Source organism: Phalacrocorax carbo, chromosome 5 (genome assembly GCF_963921805.1).
Source record: "Phalacrocorax carbo chromosome 5, bPhaCar2.1, whole genome shotgun sequence".
Taxonomy (NCBI): Eukaryota; Metazoa; Chordata; class Aves; order Suliformes; family Phalacrocoracidae; genus Phalacrocorax; species Phalacrocorax carbo.
The window spans coordinates 25,225,888-25,248,496 of NC_087517.1; positions in this window are offsets into that span (position 1 = coordinate 25,225,888).

Below are 22,609 nucleotides of genomic sequence, written 5' to 3' on the forward strand. Positions count from 1 at the left end.
CCAGAAGTACAGGCTTCATTTGGTGCTACGTATTCTGTTACAAGTTTGAGAAGGCCAGTTTGACTTTTTTCACTGTCGTGAAATGTTAGCTCTTTCAGACAGCAGCCTTGATTTGTACTTTCAGTTATATAAATATTAAAAGGTGCGGTTTGGATTTGGTTTTGGTGACAGTAGCAGATCCCTGCTGTGTTCGCTCTACTTTGAAGAAGATGTGGAGTCCACATGGTGTTTCTTGCATGTTTTCCAGAGACTACTTTTAAATTCTTTCAATAAAAGTTACTTCTATTCCTGTTTAAGTGTTTTGTGGTAATGTTTACAGAGAAACATCCTGCCAGCAGACTAAAGTAAATAAAAGACAGGACACCAGTATTTTACTACCGTTCTCCCACCACCTGCACTCCCCCATCTCTGCCAGAACTCCATGCTTCTAATTCCACCTACCTGGCCTGGCTTCCACTGGTTTTGACTTTCGCAGAGTACGCCGAAGGTGGCAGGAGCCATTTACATGTCCACCCTATCATTTTCTACTACAAGGTTGCTGTAGTATCACTGTGATCGAGCAGCTTCTGATTTTACCATCTCTTCAGCAATAATTAATTATTCTTAAGCTAAGACACTGTCACTGTGCATCCCACTGTAGTGCTTACCAGCTCTCCTCACAAGCCTGCACCCCCCTATGCCAGCTACCCTCCAACCAGTAACAAAAGAGCGGTCCTTTCTCCAAAGGTAGGGCAAACATAAGGGAAATGGATAGCTGCAATTATAAGATTACACAGTCTTGTGACATACCAAGCATATCTTAAAAACATGCATAATTATACGAAAATGAGCCGACCCACTGATTTAAATGAGACAACTATGTGATTAAGTGCTGCGCTGTGCTTTCATTTTGCTAATTTGTTTGTTTGGGTTTTTTCTCCTAATACAGTACCTACGGTGTCTTGAAAAATGTTACTCACTTAAGAGTTGCTATATAATTGCTGTTGCTGCTATTGTTAGTGCGCTGGGGCTGGGCACAGACCTGTGCATCGGGGTGCGTTATAGTAAGGTTCATAAACACCCCCACATATTTGTTTTAAATATACTACTATTCCTTCAAGTGCCTACAAGTCCTTATTAGTTATTACAGTGTCAGAATAAGTACTTATATTTACAGCTGAAATCAAGCCACTGCAATCTCTCTCCTTCCTGGATAAAACTGAATTCATAACAGTGCCTCCTGTTGTAGACAACATCATGCTATTTGGCACTACAAGGATTAATCAAGTGACAATAAGAAATTAGTCTGTTCTTTTTCTTTCAGTCCCTGCTTTCTACTCCCATCCATTTGCAAGGAATGCCTTTGTCCGGTACTTGACAGTACCTGCGAAGGCTTCAACACAGAATTTACAACTCAGCACATCTGCTGAGATTATGCTAAAGGCAACAGTGGATTATTTTCAAGTACTAATCCTTAATGCAGAGGTTTGTGCTTGTTCAGCAGAGCAGTCTCCATTTCCTTGCTGCTTTGTGTTTTATTTGCTGCCACCTACGTGGGAGGCAGCCTCTCAGGAACGACCTGATGGGCTGATGCATCGCAATTTGTCTCAACCAGCTCTGACCCACAAGCAGCGCTCAGAACTAGATCACAGTCTCTGCACGCATTGAGATCTACAACCTACTGTAGCTCCTTTAGTATGTTGAGCAACCAGACTGGCTCTGATTAAAATTACCGTTTTGATGCTCTGACCTTCAAATCTCTTAACAGCAGAAAACAACCTGTCCACTTGTCCTTCTGCCTGTGGGGAGGCAGAGTGGCACCAGCTGAGCAAGCCAATACAAGGTTCTATTTAATCCATGCTCCTAAATACGGCATCAAAACAAGAAGAAAAGGAAAAGTTGAAGAGCTTGATCCTTATTTACAACAGAGACTGCTCCCACTGCCACAAATGGGCCTTCTGCACCCCACAGAGGCACAACAAGGGTCCTGCCAGTGTGTGGCTGAATGGGTAGACACACACCTCCTGTATCAGCTCCAGTGCCTGGGTATATTTAAAATGCACCACAAATCACATCCTGCAACATTCAGTGGAAATACTTTGCACTTAGATAAGCAGGTACAGATGCCTGGCCGCTGCTGAATTATGAGCTCCTCTTCAGAGCTTGGAGGAGAAGGAATGGAAACAGAAAGAGTTTCTTCAAAGGAAAAGGTAATTGTAGCAAAGGGGAAAAACTTTTCTGTGTTGATCACAGAAAGACAGAATCAGTGATACTCCTAGGGCAGTTGTACCCTGTGAAACCTGATGTGGAGGAAAAGACAACCTCATCTTTGAAAAATAAATTATTCTTTAAGTGCTGTATCACCATTTGATGTTATGTAGTATGTGAAAGCTACTAGCCTAGTATAAGCAAGAGAGAATCCACTGAAATAAACTGGATTATTTTATATGTGTTTATATGAACTGAAATTTGGTTTTACATTTCTAAAGTAAATACAGGAAAATACCAAAACAACAGCTTTCAGGGACAGTAGATCACAAGATTCTCTTTCAACCAAGAGATATAAATATAATTATGTCATACTATATGCAAAAACCACTGAACCAAGCAACACCCGTTTCCCTGCCAGACTTGCTCACAGAAAAAGTAACCTTTCTGCATTAAACTACCCATCATGAAATTCAAAGTAAAAGGAGTAAAACAATTAGCTAAGATCTATTGTAGAAAAAAATAAACTGGAGAAATAGTAAAAGCAAATGAAAAGACTGGAAAAATAAAGGTGAAATGTACAGATACATGAAGGGTTTTGTGTTGTATTATCCATGAAGCTGATAATTGGATCTTATTTATTAAATATTTTTATTATTAAAACTAAAATATATTGATATTTTCCATAAGAATTGGCAAGTACTTTTATTGCTTTGTAAAATAGTATTGAATGGTACTCTATAAATCTAATCTGTGTATAGATTTTGAGGGTGTTCACTCACACATATGTATAATCATGCATAATTAATTTTGAACTGTACCATTATTTTTTATTCTAACAAGAAACACATCTCACAAATTGCAGCCGACCTGATTTTGTTAATATAAAAACCTGTAAACTGCAACTTAATGTACCTAAATAACGTTGATCTGGAAATCTCATAAGAGCAGAACTTCATGTGAGATTTCAAGTGATTTCTGTTTTTGGCCATGATCTAGAAATACACTATAAGCAGCTTTCCCATTCTATTTACTCTTCCAGGTGAAAATAGTAAGAATAATAATTAACATTTTTACTGTAGGGTATCGTTAAAGTGGATGAAAAGCATGATTAAATAAGCACTGAAGAACAGTCTGAAATATTCTAGTGTATCAACAAATGGCTAGTCAAACTCTTTTGAACATTAAGAGAGGACTTGGTTCCATTTGATTCATTTTCAGTAAAGGCTCAGCTTCTTGTAGCTAACCACAGATAAACCCATGATGAAGACCTGGTAGACGCACGTTCAGGCTTTCAATGTTCAATGAAATGTAAATACCACTGATTCCCTGGTAAAGCAGGAACTTCTGTGTGGAAGAAAAATGACCAGTGAACACAAAGTCGCTTTAAGGGGTGCAGTATTTTGTTTGTCCCAGATGCAAAGAGCACCACAGGTACAGATCCCAAAAGTGGCATCCAGCTAGAATTTGTGATAGGTTCAGTCACACTACGTTGATAATAGCCTCAGGGAAAGGGCTTTTTACCAATGGATGCACTGCACCAGGACAACAGAAAGGAAGCATCTGATTCCTACATATCTTATAACTATCATTCTTGCTGCTTACAGCTACTTTGGCATGAATATGATGGCTTTCTGCTTGCTTTGCATGGGCAGAAAGGCCAGCAGTGCTGTAAGGACAGCCCGTGCATCTCCCCCACTCCTTTGCAGGGTCCCAACCAAGGGGTCTCTGCATCCCCTGGTGATCCTGCACCACAGCAATGTGGCATTTCTGTGCCTCCTGCCGGTGGGGCCAAAGCCTGCATCACATCTGGGCTGCAACCTCACCTCATCTCTGGCAGCACCTCTAGATAAGGTGTGCGTGTTTCAGGTGGGAAACAGAAATAGGGGGAAAATGATGCGTGGGGAGAGCACTAGACGCAACTGAGATGAGTAAGGCAGCAGCTCTCCTCCAGAAACTTACCTGGGGGACACTAGGGGAGGTGGTCAGAATGTCTCTAGCTCCAGCCCTCTGCAGCTTTGCCCCCGTGGCCTCCAAGGGAGCAAACCAGCAGCATGCTGAGGCCAGCACAGAAATAAGCTGCTTTTTAAAATGCTCTGATGCTTTGTTCTTGGAGATTTATTTTCTGTTTTCACCGATATCAATCATGCATAACAAGAGACTTTTCTGGACCCCAAATTAAAGCAAAACAGGGATGTTGCATGCCTTTTTCTCCTGAAAAAATTGTTTTATACCTGAGACTTCTCTCAGGAAGAGAGCACACCGTAAAAATTTTATGTGTATATTAGAATGTTAAAAGCACTGTAGTAACAAGCCCTTGTTTTAAATAAAATATAAGTACTGAATCCTGTATTAGGAGCGGTGTAGTGGAGCCTCAAAGGCTCACTCTAAAAATTAAGGACCGCTAGCTCTAAACCCACATAAAATCCAGGGAGCTGGGAATACCAGAGGAAATAATAGCAATAGTGTTGCATATGCAATAAGCTCAATTTCACCCAAACACAAACTGGATTAGGAAGCTGCACAGACCCACGTGTGGGGGCCATCAGCAGCGTGGGGACCAGCAGAAGCTCGATGGTGTTCTCATCGCTGAGCAAATCAGAGGAGATGCAGGCTTCCCAACCCTCTGCCAGCTTCCCGCTGACCCTGTGCGGCCCTGCTTGTCACTGCCCCGCTACCCACCAGTGACCCTGTGTCCAGCCCCAAAAGACTTTTCTTACTTTCCAAGGGCCCTACGCAGATGGCAGGGGCTGCTGCATCCCAGCAGCTCACAGTCTCTTCTCCAGTTCTCTGTTATTCTATCACCTTCACAGCACTCTGTGTCAGGTCCATTCAGGACGGTGCAGCCTGCTCCCTGCAAGGGAAAAGGCAAGAATTGGTGCCAGCTGCCATACGCACTTCTCACCAGCACAGTACCACTCCAAAGCAAGGCCATGGGTTTTAGTGGTGTTATTCTGGATTTGCACCTGTGTATCTGAGGACAAAATTTGACACAAGTGAACCCCCAAGTGAACTATGCATAGAAATGTTAAGATTTGCTCTTGTAGGTAAGTTTCACCAGTAATGTATATTAGACCTCTACCTGTACTGTAGCTGGGAATTTAGCTAATTTTTTATAACTGGACTGTATGTTGTCTAGTGTACTAGTATCTACAGCCTGACTCTCCCAGCTTACCCTTCCCCTATCATTTATCCCTCTGCAAAAGAAGTACTAAGTAGATCTAGAAGCACACTGTTCTAATCTGATAGTCTTTTATCTCCATTTTATATCCTCTCTCCATAAGCACAAACCACAAAATTTTTAGGGAGTCAGGTTTACATGGAATACGTATTTAGTGCTACACAACACCGCTTTTACTGAGCCATACGATAACTGTTCCAGCCCTTTGTTAATCAACAGGCAAAAAACAACAACCAAATATGCTTTGATAAGCGGAAAATTCATTACCCAAAACATGAGCAGGAAGAAGAAAATACTTAGTACTATGCTTTCCTTCTGTTACTTTTGTTAAAATTTTAATGACAAGTTCCAAAACTCTAATACATTTACAAAAAACATGGGAAGCTCTAATCTGCATACTTTTCTTTTAGGGCTCTTTAACACATCTTCTAAAAAGTCCCAGAGATGTTAGCCAACCCATTATGTGTAATGAATCTTGGCATGGAAGAACAGTACAGCAGCAGCTACACATGAAGCAGCCTGTACCATAAATTATCTCAAATACAAACAAAATTCTCCTTGTTTATCATGTATATAAAGTACGAGTGTTCAAGATTCCCTCCAGAAGTGCTGGACTGTGTGTAATATTACTCATAGCATAACAAGGTCTAGTTCTGTCATTGCAATTGCTTCTTTCCTCAGATGATAAAGTGCAGACATGTAGCAATAGGAAGGCTGTCCAAAGAAATAAAAATATCAACAGGTTTAACAAAAAGTCTGGGGCAACTGTGTGAAGAGGTGATTAAGTGCCACTGCAGATCTTTTTGGAGTATTTAACTAAGTCACTAAAGCTGACCGGAGTTCTTCGCTGGTGCAGCAGCGTAGCCCTGCTGACCTCAATGCTGAGAATGCGCTGATGAAGAGTAACTCAAGATCAGAATATAGCAGAGACCTTGCAAAACCCACCATTCTGCTTAGAAATATATTTATATCACAAGCAATGCTACTTAGTACCAATGTTCTGCTGCCTGTGCTATCTCTGTGGAGGAATCCATGAGAGGAGAATCCAGTGTCTGGGACACTGCTAAATCTAGCTATGAAAATAGCCCATTTTAGCACAGCCTTACCTGCTTCAGCTATGCAGAAATCATCCCACCAAGGATCTAAGGGATGATCAAAATCTCTTGGAACTGGAATACAGCCCTGAAAGCCATGGAAACACAGCAGCAGAGGGATTGCTGAACAGGGAGCTCCTGCCTTGAGTCCCACAGGCATGTATTTTTAGGCAGGTGATGCTGACAAGGTGCTCTGCCAGAAGTTTAGCTATGGTTTGTAAATGTATTTACTTAGAAATACAGTGGAAACCTCATCTGGTATGTGTTGCATTTGCATAACAGCTATTATTGGTTTCATGGGGTCTTCCTGGTTTTTTTTCAGCAGTCCAGGTTTCTCTGCTTTTTTAAACAGTATGACTGGAAAACTGAGGTTAGATGATTTTCCCTAATCACCTAAGGTTATGCAGGTACAATCAAAATTGCATACTCTTCCCAATGTGATCTTGAGGTAGAGCTCATCCAGCTCAGGAAGGAGAGCTCCCTTCCACAGGAATGAAGTGAATCCAATGTTATTTGAGAAATATATGGCCCTGCAACTACAACATTTGCTGCCCTGAGGTGGTCAGAGTTTTACGGGTAGGTGGCTGCTCCGGAAGTCAGTTCTACAGCACAAGAAAAATGGAAGCATTTCTTTATGGGGCTTCTTGAGGGAGAAAACTGTAACTAATTGAAAGCTCTTGGAGGTTTGCAATGTTGGAAACAATTCCAAGAGAGGAAGATACAGTCAGGAAAAAGTTGCTGAAGGGTATAGGCTATCTGTTGAAGGTTTCTGCAACATATATATCCCAGCAGTACTGTCAAGTGTGTGAATTTCTGTTCTTCCTACACGCAAACACAGCGTACCCTTATTATGTACTTCAATACGTACAGAATATCCGTCTTCTAGTATGTATCACCTGTTTACACACATACATATGTGACAACCTGTTATAATTTAATTACAGTCAAATTTGAGCATCTGCAACATCCTTTTCACTACTATATATATATTTATATATTTTTTAAAATAATCCTTTTGTATGGTTGTGGCCAACCATTAAAAAATATCCCATAGAACAGCAATGTATGAAGCAGAAACAGCAAATAAGAACATAGAAAATTTTAAATATTTCCACCAGACCCATGCCACTTGGGTACTTGTTACCTCTTGTAGCTGAAAGATTCTGCTAGAATTTGTATATAAGCCGTGCTAGTTTTCTGTGGCAGGATTTGTACATAACAGCAAGCCTCTGGATCTTGTTAGCTCAGGGCAAAAAGTCATGCTTTGGAGCAGTTGCCCCAGCAGGAGGATAAAAGATGATGGTTGGTAATTACATCAGTTTTGCACTGTTGAGCAGATGTTCTTGCAGATAGATTTTGGCTGGCATTTACAGAACATCGCTAGTGAATCTCATGATAGCATTGGGGGAATGCTGCTACAAGTGGATGGAGCTGCATGCCTGTAATAAAAAGATTACGAACAGAAGAAATAAAGGAAAAGAAGTAACAAATGAAAAGTGTACCAGCTAAACTACTTCAAAAACTAGTTTTGCTTTTTAAAAAGAGTTATATTTAATCTTGAGTAACGTGAATGTGGGCCGGTGGATTTAGAACTCAGCTTAAAGAACTATATGTGGTACCAGTTTTTAATATCCAGAGAGAACATACATAATAGTCTGAATAGGCCAAAATGAAAGAAACAGAAGAAAATTCAGGGCTGGAGGGGCAGCAAAGTAACGGAAAGCTGGGAATACCTCTTACCTGCGTATGACTGACAGCAGTTTGAAGAAAATAGGACAGAAACCAAAAATACAAGGTAAAATCTGTTTGAAAGAGAACCCAGCTCAACTCCTATGACTGACTTTATAGTGACAGATGCAATATAGTGGAAGAAAGGATTGTACTTGTATCTTTTTAGGCAATTCCAAATGTTTAAAAATATTAACTAGTTCTTAACCAACATAATTCATCCCTGGGATGGAGGAGCATTATTTCCTTCACTATATGACCGCAAAATGACTTGCTTAAGCCCACACAGCAACTCAGCTGCAAAAACATAATTGTGGCTCAAGATCTCCCAACCTCAACCTTGTGCTCAGCCACTAGGTCGGTTTCTGAATAGTGCCTCTTTTAGGTGTTAAGCTCAACATAAGAGGCAGAACCATGAAAATATGCCACAGTCTGGGAAATTCTTGGTATTTCTACCAAAACAAGCTCCTGAAAACTAAATGCATTTTTAAATCAACCAATTCAATGTATAACTTTCTACAAATGTTTGTACATTGAATGATGGAAATATATCGGAACTGGAGCTGGACTCCTGATTTGACCATGCTGTGGGCTGCCAGCATGTCTGTTAATGGAAAGATTTATTGACAAGAAGTGTTTTAAAAACAGGGCATTTACAATTAGATTAGAATCCATTCCCCTTCATTTTACCTATATGCAGGAATGCTGACTTTCAAAATCCTCTCTTTCTTGCGCTGGGTGAATGATGCTAAAAAAAGCGAAAAACCCGTTCCTACCGGCAGGCGCCAGCTTGCAGAATTAGATATGGGCGCTCCACTCACCCCTTTCCCAGATAGGGCATCAGATACTGCACAAAGTGTCAGATGAAGTTTCCTGTGCAATGCCAATGATGTTTGGAGCAATGAAGGAGACTACATTGTTACCATATGCTTTCCTTTTAGATCTCCTTTCTAAGGGGGGAAATTTGGTCCAAGAGCCAAATTGCAATAAATTGGGGCGGTTTCTTCAGGCATTTAAGGCTATTGCATGCCTTGACTCCAGCTAAGGGTGTTGTTCATAATCTCACTCCAGGACTGAATTTTGCTGCAGTGCTTCAAAGTGAAACTACTGGTGTTCCTGTCATGCAAAAGATCTGAATAAGAAGATGACTAGAGCAAGGTTACTAGGTAGAGACAGTATCCAGAATGGGGAGGGACGAACCTGCATGTATTTACATATTAAAAACTTGAATTTTTAAAAAGTAGATTAAAACTAAACCCAAAACATTTCCCTCAAATTAAAATTATCTACTTCAATTGTTTTTCTCCCAGTTGTGAACTGAAGTAGAAGATAGAATGGCTGAGGAGTGCTCTGAGGAGGGTATTGCCCCAGCGCCCATAGTGGGACTCTGCTGATGCAGAGGGCTCTGGTCAGTATGGGTTTCTAGAAGGAGAAAGCTGCTTGCCCATGAGAGTCGCAGAGCTCATGCTGCTGCATCAGATGGACATTGGCACCTACTACCTCTGTCCTGTTGTTGGAGGTCCCTTCACTTTGACTGTCTTACTAAGGGATGCAGGTATCCTCTGCAGTACTCAGCTGCCGCCCTGATTTCAGCTGGGATAGCGTTAATTTTCTTCGTAGTAGCTAGTATGGGCTATGTTTTGGATTTTTGCTGGGAACAGTGGTGATAATGTGGAGATGTTTTAGTTGTTGCTAAGTAGCGCTTACACTGGTCAAGGACTATTTCAGCTCCCCGTGCTCTGCCAGGTGCACAAGAAACTGGATGGGGACACAGCCGGGACAGCTGACCCCAACTGACCAAAGGGATATTCCGTACCATATGACGTCATGCTCAGTATATGAATCTGGGGGAAGACGGAAGGGGGGAACGTTCAGAGTGATGGTGTTTGTCTTCTAAAGTAACCATTATGCCTGATGGAGCCCTGTGTTCCTGGCGAAGGCTGAACACCTGCCTGCCCATGGGAAGGAGTGATTGAATTCCTTGTTTTGCTTTGCTTGCGTGCACGGCTTTTGCTTTATCTGTTAAACTGTCTTTGTCTCAACCCATAAGTTTCCTCACTTTTCCTATTCTCTCCCCCGTCCCACCAGGGGGGAGTGAGTGAGCAGCTGTGTGGGTCTTAGTTGCTGACTGGGGCTAAACCACAACAGCAGCCTAAAGACTTCTCACATGGATCTCATGGCATGAGGAAGGCTATACAATCTTGCTGTGAAACACTTCTCATGGATTTCTAAGCATAGTCTTGGAGGAAAGCAATCTGCCGTATCTCTGCTCACAATGCATATTTGCCCAAACAGCTGGAAGAACAGAGAAAGCATTTTCTCTCAAGTTTACACTCATATAATAAACATATTTTTTCCTAATGTGTTTGACTCCTCCACCTAGGGCATAATTTGGTCATTCTTAACAGCAAAGAGTATAGTTAGCCTTTGCAGATGTAAAACACAAAGTAATGCAGCAATTCATGTGGGCATTTCCTAATGCTGCTGTGGTTTTCTCATGGTCTGTCCTGTCCACTGGCAACATGAGCTCATTCTGTCTTGTTTCCTTTCAACCCTCTTCAAGTGCACTGGAGTGCAGCTGGTTTAGTTTTCTTGGGAATCTACAGTGTGAAAACGAGGAAATGCAGTTCAGGAGTAACGCTTTGGGTGCCATATGGAAAGGCACCCCAAGGAAAACAAGGGGATATAGAACCAAAAAGAAAAGAGAAGGATAAAAGGAAGGCTGAAGATACCTTACTATGAAAAGACAAAATGAGATCACCTTGGTTACAATGTGATCCACAGAAATATTGTGTGTTCGTGACCTTTTTTGAAGAAACAATGCTCGATATACTATACCACCGCCTATATTTGTAATAAATCAAATGACAGAAAAACAAATGTCACTTATTAGAACATTGAGGTTTACTGTTCAAGTGATTAACTGAGAATCATTTGTATGATTAAATGCTGGAAAATAATTTGCTTTCACTGTGAACCTATAGCATGGATCTCATTACACAGAAGTGCTGCGTATTAGTTGAAGCAAATTAACATTCAAAGGCTTTCTGGAGTGGCTGCTAATCACAGGCTGTTAATTACTGTCATTACATTCGACTGCTGAGGAGACTAACGGAGGAATCATTCTCATGATCTTGGTATTTGAAAGTGATCTTCACCAATAAAAACACGTCAGACACACAGAAATTGCAAATTGCTGAATTTGCTGATGCAGTTGAAAATTCCGCTGACTATAAGTACCCATCTGGTGATAGATGCATTCTTGACACAGTTTCAGTGTTTGGACTTAGGAAATAATGAGTATCAATGTCCTAGCTAGGGAATATGCAAAGATGAAGGAGCCCTTTGTATCCTTAATTAAGGAAAGTAGTAGCAGAGCTCGTTCACAGATAAGTGACTGTACATAATAATCATGTATTTATGTGAGGGACTGTTATGCTATATTACTATAGCAGCAATTAGGTTTTCACAAAGTAGTTTTAATAAAAGGCATACTTACATAATAAATAAACAACTAATTTCCATGGCAGATTAATTATACATGGCTTAAAATGGTCACCATGCTAATTGAAACCTATAGAGACAGATTCTTACAAATGCAAACGTACAACTACATGCTTACAAGTGAACATATTCTTTACTTGTAAATCAGGGACACACATGCATGAATCAGGATGGATGCCTCTATAAAAAGCAAGGTCATATATGATTTTTGCATGGAAAACTTACCGTACTTGAGGGACTTGGTAGGCCAGCCTAGAAACAGTCTTACTAAGAGACAGGAGGTTTTCTTGAAAATGTCAGACCCCTGCCCAGAGACCTGTAACCTGAAGTTGTGAGAGGTCTTTCCTACGGGGTCTTCTAACACCATCTTTTCTTAGCTTTGTCCTTAGCGTACAGTAAAAATAACAGGGAGAGACTAGCTAGCTCTATTTCCATCATGGGGGGTGGGGGGGAATTATTAACATGCTTCCTCTGATATGGCATAGGCCTATAGAATTTAGAATTAATATATTGCCTCCATAATTTTTTCACATAACTATAAATTATATTCAAAATATCATGATGACATAGCAAAGTGAGACGCTGTAGTATATTAATACTTCATAAAATTATGGTTTAGCTCTTCTTCAGTTCATGAATTGCCTGTAAACAGACAACAGTCTTCTTGAGTATATTCATTATTAGAAGTGATTGTATGATAATGTAAGGAAATAATTCTTGATTAGTTGCTCATTCATGAAACAATTTGTTGCAGGTACTCTATATTCCAGTTGATGGCATGTTGTAAAAGCCAACAGGCTTTTCCAGACAGAAAAAGGGCTACTGCTGTTCTGAGATGATGATCACCTACAGAAAACATATTGAGAGAGTTTTGCATGCTACAAATGTTTAGGAATTAAAAAACTCAATTACAATTCAAAGAAAGGCAATCTCTTGTTGGGCGTTACCAGTAACCTTCACAGGAGGGCATACATTGGGAATAAAGGCTTACAAAAATGCATGCTGAAGCAGCATGCAAATTCAGTAAGTTCTCCTTCAGAGTAAATTAATGTCCTATATTGTCCATGCCCTACTGATGGACAAATATAGATTAAGATCCAAATCCTGCCTTTGAATGTGCACATGGAGCTCCTGTTGTGCCCTAATTAAATAAATGCTATTTATTTTCTGTAATTGGTTGGCAATTTCTTCTAAGAGATTCTTCGAAATTATTCATACTTTCCTGACTACAAGGGAAACCCTCTAATTCACCCACAAGCAGTGCTCCAAGGCTTAAGGGGAGCTGAACTCAAAAGTTGAGATACCTATCTATTTTGAGGTGGTGGTGTATTTGGGGGGTTGGGGGAGGTTTGTTTGGGTCCCCTGCCCCTACCCTCCATAGATTTGGAGCAACAGATAAATAGTAACTTTCAACTCATCTCAGTGGAGAAGGGTCAGGTGATATTGGCATGATTTGACACTGCACCTGAAGTACTTTATTATCTAGAAAATTAATGAAATTTGGGAATCTACATCTTTTATGATAGTTCTAGCAGGCATTGTAAGACTTGCTGTGGAATACAGGTAACTAGAACCCAATATTAGCATGATACGAGCCAGTACAATTTCGTTAAAGCCCATGAGGTAACTTTGAGTCACGTGTCCAGTTTGGCCTGTAGAGATGAGACTATCTATATTACTAAAATGAACTTTTTTTAAAAAAATTTAAAAAGAGAGAACAAAAGATATAGATCCTTTTTTCAAATGCTTTATAAGATGAGAATTAGCTGTGACTACATAATTATTCCTAAGGAAGTGTGAATTACCTGTCCTTGGCAAGCCATATAAGGATGACAGTGTCAATCTATTGTAATTATTACAGATCTGAACAACAGCTCTGAATTGTCAAACTTTGGGGGCGTACACCACAGCCACAGCACTATGTTGATTAAATAATCACAGAAGATGCTCTGCAAAGTAATTTTTTTTCTTTAGGTTTATTGGACTCATGCTTTTGAGGTCCCCTAAGTCACTATTAGAGACATTAAAAAATATTGATTGCATCTTTGGACAAAAAAGGGATGGTTTCAAGCAACATTTTTCCAGTTCTCTGGCAGCTTTATCTGCTAAGCTTATGGATTTGCCTTTGTACATCACCATTATGTTTCAAAGTGGAATGCAAAGGTATAGGTAAGTGTCTGAGGCACAAAGTCATCAGATTGCAAACCCTATCCCTTTAGCATTTCATGTGAAAATGAACGCAGTGTAAGTAGCTTCTGCCATCCTCTTTTTCCCTTCTGGAGACTTCCCACAAGCCTCATTCTGAAAGGTACTGGAAAGAGAGAACTTTCCACCTGCCGAGTCTCCTCTCGGTTTACAACACAACCAACTGTGAGAGGTCTCCAGAGCTCCAGTGTGAAGGTATGCCTCTCCTTAACTTATCCTGCAGGATTTCCTGTAGCAACGAGGATTTGGAACGCACAAGTTTGGTAGTATTTTGTTGCTGCTGCCACCAGCATTTAGTGCTGCTAAGTAGGTGCAACAGAGTTCATTTGTAAAATCACATACATGGGAGAGGCTTAAAACATTCCCCTAATCCCACTCCTGTGCACTGAGGCCATACCACTTTTAGCTACAACTGTGTCTGAACAGCTTCTGTACTGGTAACCCCTGAGAATCCAGAAACTATGTAAAGGCCTGCAAGAGGCAGAAAGACAAGCAAGCTGTTTTATCAGCAAGCTGTATTCACTCCATGAGGGTCCACACTTCTATCAGGTGATGAAGGCTTGTAAAAATTGCAAATTTAAAATGTTGGAAGTTACTGCCCTTGATTATCCCTGAGAGATGTTTATATCTCCTTTTTCAGAAATCTCCTCAGGAAAACTTCTACACAGCCGAGTCTATCATTTTTCTGTGTCTGGAGCTGTAATATTTTTCCCCCTAATATTTAAACTTTCTCTGTACAAAAGAAATGAGACACCTTTTTCTACTACCTAACCAGACATTACGTTATGCTTGTACTATACACGTGCATACATATGTATGTGCTTGTGCTTTTGATTTCTTCACATTGAGAGTAACTATCTTTTTTTAATATAGAGGTACTCAAAAAAAATAATTAAATTTTCTCTGTTCTTAGTGTTTTCCTTCTTTTGTTATGTAGCCATTACTGGCAGAAATAAGATATTCCAGGCACCTAAGCTGTTCCAGCTATATTTTTCAGTAGGAGGTGCCTTTGGCAGTCACGCTCCCCCTTGAGATATGAGTTACCTTTGGTCCCATTTACTGATGTATTTGCTATGTGCTCTCGAACATCCAACTCATGTTTCAAACAAGGCTCTGCACATGGAGACACACCAGCCGGTCCCTTCACAGCTGCCCCAACCAGAGAATTGTCTGTCTGTGACCACAGGGGTGGCACTGGGGCATCTGTACCTAATCAAGACGGGACAGTCTCATCAAAATGCCCAGTAGTGCCTCAGCTTACTGAAATTGAATCCTAACCATTCCACACAACTAAACTACCCATCTTCTTGTCTCATTTACAGCTCTGCTGTGGGCTGCCTGTGTTGTGCCAGGCTTTGTCCTTACTAAAGATCTAGTAGGGACAATGACCCTTCTTTCCAGGGTGGTGGAAGTATGCTCAATCAGCCCAATATATTCCTGCCCACTATGACACGTGACATTTAGAAGAAACAAACCTTGCCATCCTTTTGATCCATTCTTTATTTGCATGGAAATTCTGTCCAGTTAACTTACCTTGTATATTAAATTAACAAAGTACCCAATAATGTTTAAAATGCAGCAACTTTCTTCTTAATCATCAAATTGTGTATTACTCAAACGCCCAGCAGATTAACTGTAAATTAAAATGGAAAGTTTCAAGCTGTAGAACATGAAATATATTTGCATATGTTAAATGGTTTCTTGATCACATTGGAGTCTCCACTAGAGTAGTCCCCTCACAGAGTTCAAGCAATTAAACACTATTTCTTTCTGCATAACCATAAGTTATACGTCCTTTTGGTTAAACACGATTTTTGTAGGATGTAGTTATCCAGATTGTTCTCAGTAATAAATCTGCTCCTGTATAACTGATTAAATAACTGTTTGCCAGTTCATCTTGTTAAAATACTTTCGTTCATTTTTATAAGTGTGGGTGACCTTAGAGAATGGAAGCCACGAAGAGGGTAACAACATGACAGCCGAACACATGTACAGAAGGGACCTGCCTCGTGTAATCCTTGCATCACAAGCAAAACCCTGCCTGGAAAACATAGAGGTGTTGCCCAGGAAAAGCTTTCAGCGGGGACCTGAACAGAGCGGTTCGAGGATGGCAGAGTAGGCAGTCAGCCGCAAACACACAAGAAACCCTTCAGTCAGCTCAGGGCACTTTCTGAACACACAAATCAATGACAATTAAAGCGGATTATGAAAAAGCAATAGTAGATAGTTAAGGCTTTATGTGATTTAAGTGAGCTAAAGGTGCAGGGCCAGATTCTTCCCACGTGCTGATGGGTTAGAGATTACTATAGCTCTAAGGAGGCGTAGTCTCTCATTTCCTGGGGACCTTTGAACCTGTTTCTGATGGGAGATCACATAATGACTGGGGGGGGCTCCTATCATTGAGACTCCTCTGTTACTGGAGACACAGAAACTCAACTGCCCATGCTCAGACAAAACACATTGCTCTAGCAGCTCTTCTAATTTTTTAGGATACTTTAGGTCAGCTTTAACGAGTCTTTGATTAACCTTTTTCTGAAAATGATCTTACAAGAATCCAAAGGCCATAAGCATTGCCTGAAAGTATAAACTGTGTTAGGACAGATGTCCACCTGTATTTGTACTTCTTCTCCAACAGCTCTGGCTCTTTAGAAAGAAAGCATAAAATATAAAATACCTGCAGAGTCATTTTTCCTCAGCTATATTAACCTAGCTTCCAGTAATCAGCTGTTTATGGACTCGCTTTATTAAATATTTTCTCTGGATCACTTCATTTAATAATTACAAATTGCTCAACTATCTATGAATTTGTCTAATAACTTTTAAAACTATTTTATATTTTTGTCCTCCAGGATATCCTGTGGCAATGAGTTCTTCAGGACCATTGCTATTTGTACTTGACAGGGTTATGCCAGTCCAAAGAGTCTGACCCATTGACTTGAAGTAATCTTGCTTGAAATCAAACTGCAAGAATAGAGAAGAGTAACAGCCCTAGAGAACCTATCATATGATAGCAATGTCATTAAGAGAGGTAATTTGCATAAAAAGCTAAAAATGACCAGACAGGTTGAACAGCGTTTCCAGTGGAAGAATTATATATCTACTTTAGGAAGTAAAAGAAGTTAGTTTTCACATTTATGAACAGACACAACTGTGCAAAGCCACGTGTAAAAGCAAATAAAGTTAAAGGTTCCCTGCTGCAACACAGCAAAATTAGTGAAGTGCTTTCAGCACAAAAATAATGAACGTGCTCAGGGCTTTTGGCTGCAGCGAGAATTCTGATTCTGGAGGTCTGCACAAGCTGCAAATGCTTGAAGACTATCACAGGGAAAATGAATTGCAATTAACCAGCTAGATATTATTTTAAAGCAAATAAAGCTCTGAACAGTTCCATAAAGATACTGAAAGAAATCTGGAGGATGACAGGGTAGGTGACAATCTGAAGAGAGTACTACTATGAGATGCTAAAAAGCATTTCAAAATAAATCAACTCCTGAACTGGATATTTAAACTCTATGCCTTTCTAAACATAAACTTGGGAAATTGAAATAGCAGAAATAACCTACAAAACAAATAGATATACTGACGGGGGTGTTATTGCTGCTTATTCCCGTCAATAACTACTCCCTCTTATGAGTGATCAAATTATTTAGCAATGTAAATGGCAACATTAAGGAGCCAACACAACTGGAGGAATGCTGCAATCACTAACAGCTATGTCATTTTCCACTGGCACACAGAACAGCAAACCTGAGAAATCACCATGCCACAAAAGGAAAACTGGATCTGATTTTTTTGTGTGTGTTCGAGCATTTAACCACTGAGGCAAAAACTTACGAAAGAACCAACACTACATCAAAATAGTATGGGCAATGCATTATGGGTTGGGAAATGAAACTATATACACTGTAGGTCAGTACAGAACTACTAGCAATTGATGCCAGCACTCAAAAATCAAGTGGGAATACATGGGCTGAAGTACTCTGCTTTGTTAAAGTATACCTGATTGCCCTGGGTGAGTATCCTCTACAAAAAAAAGGATTTCTAGAAGCTGGCAACCTACCACACTCAGTATCACAACAAAGAAATATACCCATGTATGGAAACAAGAGGAAGACCTTCCTTGCTAAGAAAGGAGCGTGGATTCCTTAAATTACCCAGACTTCAGAGCTAAGTGACAGTAGCACTGAACTGCAGTGGCAGCTGGGAATGGTGGGAGAGAAAAAGGCCAAAGCAGAGGACAAAGGCAAACACAAGTTTAGAGGACGCAGCAACAGTTTGTCAACATCTCTGTCAACTTTTCAAGATGCAATTCTTCATCTTCATAATGAGAAGCAACCTGGATGCATGGCATTTTCTCTGTGGTGGGCTCACTCTTTCTCCCCAAATACTTCAACGACCCTTAGTCCATCACTGGAAAGCTACCAATCTGTCAGTCACAACCTCTGATGTCTCACCAGTAATTCTTCCTCTTGCTTTCCAAAAGCAATTGCTGCTTTTGCACCACTCGCAAATCAATCTCTGCATTCTGCCACATCACCGACTGCTTTCAGCGCCTCCCAGCCCAGCTCCTCCTCCCATACCACCTCTCCGCTCACCAGCAGCAGCCTTCAGGAGTTCTCTCTGCCAGCGCTGCTTTGCTCTCAGTCTTCGATGCAGCTTAACAAAGCTTTTCAGTTACTGCCCTGCACTCTTTCCCATCCACTGCCATACAGAAAATAGGAAGGAAAACACAAACAATTTCAATGCTAGTGTGAAGAATGACAATTTAAAGAAGTCTATAGCATATATTTATGTGACAGATGCCTCACAGTTGTTCAGAAATTGTTCAGAGTTGTTCATCCTTTACAGTATAGTATAATTATAGCATTTTTATGGAGCAATTCCATATAGTTTCACTGCCTGCAGAGTGCAGCAAAAACCACACTGTCTGAATCCGAGTCGGGCTAGTCCTTGCTTGCTTCCATAATCTGTGGTCATCTCAAGCAGGGAAGGGAAACTAGTTCACTTCATCCTGCCAGCTGTTTTCCCTTCATCTTAACTCACCCTTGCAAGCCGACATGCTAGACAAAGCAGCAACCCCCACCCACCTGCAAAGCACTGAGAATAACTTAATCCAATAGATAGATGTCAGTGTGCTTTGCAAAGAAGGACTGCCTAATTGGATGGGGAATCCAAATCACAAAGACTGGAGGAAACTTGCCCACAGCCAGGCAGGCAATAGTGACACAGCAAAGCCCAAAACCCACACCTCCAGACTTCGCCCACAGGTCTTGCACAGGACAAAGTGCAGCGTTGGGTTTGTTTTCTTTCAAGTCTCCAAGTACATCAATAAGGTGACAGCAACAGGGAAGTACAAGCGAGTTTTCTGGCTCCTAATTAATCTTGATGCACATTTGGAGTGAATAATGGTCTCACCCCCATGTGCGCAAAACACTAGTAAATTCAGGCCAATGTAAACAATACGGAGACTCTTACTTGAAAGAGCTCACGCTGCATTTAGCAAGATTACTTCAGTCTTTGGGGCTTTTGCATAACTTTTCCCCTTGCCCTTTTTGCTTCAGTAATTCTAATGAATATGTCTGTGCTTGTGTAGTGTACTACAGTAGATAATGTTACAAATGAGTGCCCCCTCCAAAACCAGAAAAACGTGTGTGGTACATCTTCTGCTTTGAAGGATAGGCCTGCAGCATTGAGCAGGTAAATGTTGTTTCTGGTAGGAGCAGTATTTTTCCCGTGGCTGTGTGCTGCTAGAATGTTTATCTTTGCTCGAGTTGCCTGGCTATTGCAAAGCCACTTGGAATGATTCATGGGTCTGACAGGTGTCTGGTACAGCTGGATGTGTCCTTGATTATCCCAAAAGTCTGGACAACATTGTCATTCACCATTGCCCAAATTATCTCTGTATTGACTGCAGAAGCCTCTGTGACAGTCCTGTAATGGCTAATTACCCAGGATACCTTTGATATTTACTTCATAGTAGTTTAGAAGAGTTTAAAAAAAGAGAACAAATTGGAGAAAAAACATACCAGTTAAAGTTATACTGTTATATGTTCCATAACAATATATGCTTTAGCCTACTCAAGAATATGCTCCATGGCTAATTAAATCCAGGCTGTTCTTTTAAAATGGACAGATTTCCAGCAAAATAGATAAGGAGGAAATGTGAAGATTCCTGACAATGATAAATCATGGACAATAGAAGGAGCTATTAGCCAGGAGAGAATTGTATGTACAACATTCTTGAAAAAAAGATGATGAGCAGCCATTTGCCTGCTTTATATGTTGCTGAAAAAATAACATGTTCTGCTTAGCAGATAACAAAGAGTGGCATGGGTAGTGATGCTGAATACGTATATAGCTATCTTGTAAAACTGCCTATACAGAGGTAAGAAAGCAGAGATCTCCTTTCCCCTGTGCTATCAGTTAGTGCATTTTGAAAAATACAGTTTATGCAAAGCAGAAATATATCAAGAAAAGGGGTGAAAGAAGATTGGGTATAAAAATTTCATTTTAGTGAAGATGAGGTCCTTAATGACAACTCAGGTGAAAAATTATATCAAATCTCTGCTTTTTAGGGATGTGTCTCTCCTCATGACTCGGCCCAGGTCCAGACTGGAAAAGCACAGGTCAGCCTTTTCCCCCGAGTTTCAAACAATTCAAAAATCACCTAAGATCTACAACAATAGGTTGTTCCCATGAAGTAAGTGATGACCTTCCCATTGGCTTTGTGGAGAAAGGGTTTACTTTCCAGAACCAAACCTTCCAGTTCAGGCATACACGCCACGCATACTAAACTGCAAAATGCCACCCCAGTACCTTCTGCGGTGGGGAACAGCTGATTCAGCCCAAACACCGAATTGGAATTAGGTGACCCAAACACACCTGCCTGATACTGCCTTAGTGATAACAGGGTACAGAACAGAAAAGAGAAAGATCACACTTCTGTTCATGTGTTCATCTTGCATATTATTCATGCTTGTTACCTCAGTGTAAATAATATATTTGTTAGAAGGTGATGAATTATTGACTAGAACATTTGGATATCACCTCAGATAAAAATAATAGGTAACGGACTCCCTTTGTAACACAGAACCGAACAGTCAAACCCTAGTGAATTAAATACTTAGAGAACATTGCCATTATCTTGTTAGTCAGATCCTTCAAAGAGCTTACATTTTTTGTGCGTATATCTGTTATAAGAAGTCATTCACTAAAATAGACTGATTAATGAAAAAAATGACAAATATAATGTTTGCCATTTAAAATATAAGGAATACCCATTCATCTTATTAGGGTAGAGAATCACGTGCTGTTATTTACATTTCTTATTACAATGGTACAATTTTACAATTAGAGTTCTGCTACTGTTGCTTACATTTAAAAATTTTTTCTTTTTATGACTCAATTAAAATTTCCTTACCTATCATTATTAGCAGAAGTATGTCTGTCAATCTGCTACAATACCTGTAAAAATTAAAGAACAGGAATTCAATATTTGTACCGGTGAAACTAACCACAGACAATCATGGGAAAATATTCTCTACCTCTTTGCATAGTTATGGTACTGCAAATGGAAAGGCAACATATTAAATATGGAGCATATTTCCATAAGATGGAAACATCTTTCGAGTCCCATTGCTCAAGCTTCTGGAGGCTCAAACACAATTGCATCCAGGCAAATTAAATTCCCAGTTCTTGCAGTGTGAACTAGATCCTGACTGCTGCAAAATCTTGCAAAATTGAGTTTGTTACAAGGCAGCACCTTGGTAGTGCAGTCCCACCAATTCTGTGCAGCAAGCTGTGTGTCAGCTGAGGACCTGCCCTGACAACACCTATTTAAACCTTATAAAAAGCATTAGAAAGGTTTGGTCAGAATGAAACAGCCTAATCCAAATAACCAGTTATGTTGATTTTAGTTTTAATTTTGCAGCATGTCAATACCTTGAAGTATTGTGGGAGCTGAGTGTATAAATAAAATCTATCAGGGAAATGACAAATAAAAATTCAAGTACTTTCTTCTGCTGGAAATATGCACTTGTGCTCATGGACTCCATTCAAGCTGAGTGGTCAGGAACTCTCATTTCAGATATTTGCTCTTTCAGCTAACTAAACAGAACGGGGTGATGCTGGAAGTATACAAAACCCCAAGAATATTTAACACCAATATATGGTGACAGGATTTGCAGTGCCTTAGATTTCAGCTTTGAGCTTCCCAGTGACTTTTGAACAATCAGAGTGCATGGTACAATGACCGATTACTTAATCTGGGGTCATGTATGCCTCATGTGACATTCTGAGATAAGCGTCGGTCTTGCAACCTGTCCTTGAACTCAACAAGTAGGAGAAAGACATTGACCGATGGTGTCCTGATGCGGAAATGGAGAGGCTGTGTTTCAAACTGTGAAAGTTTTTTCTGGAAATCTTCTGAAAAGGCTTAAAACACAAACAAACAAACAAACAAACAAACCCCAAAACAAACAAACACCACACAGAAAACCCCAACACAACAAAAAAAAACAAGAAAAAACCCAACAAACCAAAACCTAAATGCTCATGTACTTTGCATTTTATGCAACTCATCAAGTTCTACTGCTGTGGCTGGACAGATCAGTGGGAAAGGGTGGCATATAGCAGCACTCTGCCCATCCTCAGTCCACTTTTGGTCACACATGTGACAGTGAGGTGGTGGAGGTGAGATATCTCCACAGCC